Here is a 6,000-nt window from a genome sequence, read left to right as displayed (position 1 = left end):
GATGCCCTCTTCTTTGAATTTGAATGAGTGTATCCAAAGTTCATAGGAAACTTTGGAATGAATCCATGACTGGACAATATTGTAGAATTTTCTGATACCTTACAAGCCACCCACACTAACACTTTCCCTCAGAATTAATTTGCTACTCTTGGGGGCGGGGGTGAAATGGCCATTTTGCTAATGTCACTAGACCTTTTGGACATTGTGCTCGCATGATTAAGTCAAGCCATATTCAGTCCCTTCCATCCAGTTCATTATCTCACACTGAGAATTGGAAAGAGAAGTGCTAGTGACTGCAAATTCCAAAGACATGTTTTTTGATTGATAGAACTCCTCTCCATTTTGGTTTATTTATGGAAATCAATGGGCTAGTCACATGCTTAAAGCTAAGCTTGTGCTCAAGTGCTTTGCTGGCTCAAAGCCAGAGGGTTCAGCATCTTGAAGAAGAGTCAGATAGGCTAGGTAAATTACTTAAGGTCAAATTGTAATGCTCTGATCCTACTTCCACTTAAATCAATGATAAAAATCTCATGGGCTTCAATCAACCAGGATCAGGATGTAAGTGAGCAGCAAAACCAGGAAGAAAATTAAGAGGTCAATTTTACCTCCCACATCTCTCTCCAAATAGATAGATATACCGTACATATACTATGCTCAAGGCGCTCACCACACAATTTGGATGGATGCTCTAACTAAACGACTCATACTCAGATTTCAGATAATTATATGTAATGCAGCATGCACTAGGTCTGAAGTGTCTGGTAAGTCCCAAATGGCTCAGTCAGTAATTAGCATAGTTTTAACGTTTCAATTAACCATCTGGAATAAAAGGTTCAAATTTTCATTAATTAAATTCATGGATGATGGCTAGACAGGTCTTTCAAACACAAAACTGTCCTAGAGAAACAGAAAAAGAGACAAGGTGAATACAATGAGATCAACTGTGAGGAAGTTTAAAATGCTGAAGAAAAAACATCCAAAGAACACATGGAGGGAAATTACTGGAACTCAGAAAATTTGAAGAAAGCCTTGGATGTGCTAGAGAAGGGCAAATTATATGAGATTATAACGTACTCAGATACCATGCTGATGAGGATGGTATACAAAAAGTCCAAATGTGCTTTCATGTCCTACACATAGAAGGGACCCTCTTCATGCAGATCACACACTTCTCAGGTAGAACTAGGAGTTAGCTGCTTCCATGAGGATGTTGCTCCTTGTTTCAGCACTGAAGAAGAAGTCTATCTAGGAGAGAGAGGTTCCATGAGTTTGGAACAGATGCGTCTGACAGGGTTGCCCCGAATCACATGATAACCCACTGCTGCATCCTCAGTCAGGTACAAAAGACAGAAGGATTTTATTTGGCTATCTCCTCCTTCAGGCAGGACACCACCTGCAGCAGTTTTATTCAGCTACAATAGGCACACCACTAGTAGCAAATCCGGCTAGTAGTCACACATCAGGTCACTTTCTCTCACAGTAAATAGGGCAGGCGACCAGCTTGGCTTAACGGTGAAATCCTAACAGATCTTAAACATAAAAAAGAAGCTTACAAGAAGTGGAAGATTGGACATATGACCAGGGAAGAGTATAAAAATATTGCTCGGGCATGTAGGAATGAAATCAGGAGGGCCAAATCGCACCTGGAGCTGCAGCTAGCAAGAGATGTCAAGAGAAACAAGAAGGGTTTCTTCAAGTATGTTGGCAACAAAAAGAAAGCCAAGGAAAGTGTGGGCCCCTTAATGAATGAGGGAGGCAACCTAGTGACAGAGGATGTGGAAAAAGCTAATGTACTCAATGCTTTTTTTGCATCTGTCTTCACTAACAAGGTCAGCTCCCAGACTGCTGCGCTGGGCATCAAAGCATGGGGAGTAGATGGCCAGCCCTCTGTGGAGAAAGAGGTGGTTAGGGACTACTTAGAAAAGCTGGATGTGCACAAGTCCATGGGGCCGGACGCGTTGCATCCGAGAGTGCTAAAGGAATTGGCGGCTGTGATTGCAGAGCCATTGGCCATTATCTTTGAAAACTCGTGGCGAACAGGGGAAGTCCCAGAGGACTGGAAAAAAGGCTAATGTAGTGCCAGTCTTTAAAAAAGGGAAGAAGGAGGATCCTGGGAACTACAGGCCAGTCAGCCTCACTTCAGTCCCCGGAAAAATCATGGAGCAGGTCCTCAAAGAATCAATCCTGAAGCACTTACATGAGAGGAAAGTGATCAGGAACAGTCAGCATGGATTCACCAAGGGAAGGTCATGCCTGACTAATCTAATCGCCTTCTATGATGAGATTACTGGTTCTGTGGATGAAGGGAAAGCAGAGGATGTATTGTTTCTTGACTTTAGCAAAGCTTTTGACACGGTCTCCCACAGTATTCTTGTCAGCAAGTTAAAGAAGTATGGGCTGGATGAATGCACTATAAGGTGGGTAGAAAGTTGGCTAGATTGTAGGGCTTAACAGGTAGTGATCAATGGCTCCATGTCTAGTTGGTAGCCGGTGTCAAGTGGAGTGCCCCAGGGGTCGGTCCTGGGGCCGGTTTTGTTCAATATCTTCATAAATGATCTGGAGGATGGTGTGGATTGCACCCTCAGCAAATTTGTGGATGATACTAAACTAGGAGGAGTGGTAGATACTCTGGAGGGATAGGATACAGAGGGACCTAGACAAATTGGAGGATTGGGCCAAAAGAAATCTGATGAGGTTCAATAAGGATAAGTGCAGGGTCCTGCACTTAGGATGGAAGAACCCAATGCACAGCTACAGACTAGGGACCGAATGGCTAGGCAGCAGTTCTGCGGAAAAGGACCTAGTGGTGACAGTGGACGAGAAGCTGGATATGAGTCAGCAGTGTGCCCTTGTTGCCAAGAAGGCCAATGGCATTTTGGGATGTATAAGTAGGGGCATAGCGAGCAGATCGAGGGACGTGATCGTTCCCCTCTATTCGACATTGGTGAGGCCTCATCTGGAGTACTGTGTCAAGTTTTGGGCCCCACACTACAAGAAGGGTGTGGATAAATTGGAGAGAGTCTAGCGAAGGGCAACAAAAATGATTAGGGGTCTGGAACACATGACTTATGAGGAGAGGCTGAGGGAACTGGGATTGTTTAGCCTGCAGAAGAGAAGAATGAGGGGGGATTTGATAGCTGCTTTCAACTACCTGAGAGGTTGTTCCAGAGAGGATGGTTCTAGACTATTCTCAGTGGTAGAAGAGGACAGGACAAGGAGTAATGGTCTCAAGTTGCAGTGCGGGAGGTTTAGGTTGGATATTAGGAAAAACTTTTTCACTAGGAGGGTGGTGAAACACTGGAATGCTTTACCTAGGGAGGTGGTGGAATCTCCTTCCTTAGAAGTTTTTAAGGTCAGGCTTGACAAAGCCCTGTCTGGGATGATTTAATTGGGGATTGGTCCTGCTTTGAGCAGGGGGTTGGACTAGATGACCTCCTGAGGTCCCTTCCAACCCTTATATTCTATGATTCTATGCTTCTCTCTAATCACTTCCTGGCCTCAGCCAGGTTTCCCATGTGAACTGAGAACTGGAGGTCTGTGCTCCCTCCTAGCCACCTCCCAAGTAAGCTGAACTCTGCCTTTTTAACCCCACGCTCCAAGCTTGACACTGTAGCAGGAGGGGGCCAACTAAAACCGGAGTAGCTTCTTACCCTTTCCTGGCCAGTTTGAAGTTTGTACACCCCATCACCATAGGCAACGGATGGACACACATATCTCTCCTGCAGTGGGCACCCAATGGAGACCCCCATAGAAAGATACATGGATTGTACTGTGCACTCATCCACAAGTCTTCTGTTTTAATTGGGGCATGTGCCTTTTTAGGGTAGAATTGCACATAAAACCACACTCTAAACATTTTTACCAAAGGATCAAAGCTTTTTAGATACAGGTGACCACAAACAATTAACATAACTTTGACAGGGTGTATGGGACACCCCAATCATGGAAGAAAGGTATTAATAAGCTTCCTTAGAAGAACCCTGTCATAAAAAATAAAGGGAAGGTTAAACCGCTTTAAAATCCCTCCTGGCCAGAGGAAAAATCCTCTCACCTGTAAAGGGTTAAGAAGCTAAAGGTAACCTCGCTGGAACCTGACCAAAATGACCAATGAGGAGACAAGATACTTTCAAAAGCTGGGAGGAGGGAGAGAAACAAAGGGTCTGTTTCTGTCGGTACGCTGCTTTTGCCGGGGATAGACCAGGAATGGAGTCTTAGAACTTTTAGTAAGTAATCTAGCTAGGTATGTGTTAGATTATGATTTCTTTAAATGGCTGAGTAAAGAACTGTGCTGAATAGAATGACTATGCCTATTTGTGTGTCTTTTTTGTAACTTAAGGTTTTGCCTAGAGGGATTCTCTATGTTTTGAATCTAATTACCCTGTAAGGTACTTACCATCCTGATTTTACAGGGGTGATTCCTTTACTTCTATTCACTTCCATTTCTATTAAAAGTCTTTTTGTGAGAAAACTGAATGCTTTTTCATTGTTCTCAGATCCAAGGGTTTGGGTCTGTGGTCACCTATGCAAATTGGTGAGGATTTTTACCAAACCTTTCCCAGGAAGTGGGGTGCAAGGGTTGGGAGGATTTTTTTGGGGGGAAGACATGTCCAAACTACGTTTCCCAGTAAACCCAGTTAGAGTTTGGTGATGGCAGTGGATATTCCAAGGAGAAAGGATAAAATTAATTTGAACCTTGGGGAAGTTTTAACTTAAGCTGGTAAAAGTAAGCTTAGGAGGTTTTCATGCAGGTCCCCACATCTGTACCCTAGAGTTCAGAGTGGGGGAGGAACCTTGACATGGTGGCAGAGTGGTGGGATTTACCTGAAATCATTTTGAGATCAATTTGAGATTTTTTGAACTAGAAATACAGATTTTAAAAAGGATTTTTTTTCCTTTGGAGCTGCTGGAAAGCAGCTTGTTTTTTCTCTGCTTTGGGGCCAGAGCAGAGACAAAAGGGGATTATCTTTGTGAATTGCAGGTTTTCTTTGCCTGGAGGCAGGGTACTTAACCTCCTGCAGGGAAATTCACAGTCTTGATAAACCAGAATGTTTTTTTTCCTAAAAGTAAATAGGGGGAGTGTTCTACCCATTTGCCTGGAAACAAAAGTGGCAGGGCTTTTTTTTTTTTTAGGATTTTGATTTTTTTTATAAGGAGCACAAGTTTGAAAAGGATTTTTTTCCCTTTGGGCTGCTGGTAAGCAGGTTTCCAAGTAGTTGGAGGTTTTTTGCTTTGATTTGGGGCCAGAGCAGAGACAAAGGGAATTGTCTTTTTCTGTAGGCTGACAATCACTATCAGAGAATAGATATTCTATTCCAGCACAGCAAAATTTTACAGCCAAGTTTTGTTTGTTTATTTCTAAACCTCGGGTGTAAAGTTAGTAAAAAACAGAGAGGTTATGATGACAAAATCCATGGCTCGACAAAAGCTGGAATTAGCCAGATTTCAGGCTGAGGAAAAACAAATGGAACATGAAAGACAGATAGAACTTATGTGGCTGGAAAAGGAGGAGAAGGAAAAAAGAGAGGAAGCATGTGGAGGAGGAGAGGGAAAAAGAGAGGAAGCATGCACTGGAGATGGAGAAGGTAAAGGCTCAGCAGAATATACCAACAAACCCTAGGAATCCTTCTCCAGGTACCACTCCCCATCCCAGAAAGTTCCCCACCTACAAGGCAGGCGATGATACTGAGGCCTTCCTAGAAAACTTCGAAAGGGCCTGCCTTGGGTACAACATCTTTACTGACCAATACATGGTAGAGCTGAGGCCGCAGCTCAGTGGACCCTTAGCTGAGGTGGCAGCTGAAATGCCTAATCAACACATGAACAAGTATGAACTGTTTAAATCCAAGGCGAGAGTCAGAATGGGGATAACACCTGAGCAGTCTTGTCGGAGGTTCAGAGCCCTAAGGTGGAAACCAGACGTGTCATTTACCCGACATGCCTACCACACTGTGAAACATTGGGATGCCTGGATATCAGGAGCAAGTGTTGAATCTCCAGTAA

Source organism: Lepidochelys kempii, chromosome 1 (genome assembly GCF_965140265.1).
Source record: "Lepidochelys kempii isolate rLepKem1 chromosome 1, rLepKem1.hap2, whole genome shotgun sequence".
Classification (NCBI taxonomy): domain Eukaryota; kingdom Metazoa; phylum Chordata; order Testudines; family Cheloniidae; genus Lepidochelys; species Lepidochelys kempii.
This window is presented reverse-complemented; position numbering follows the sequence as displayed.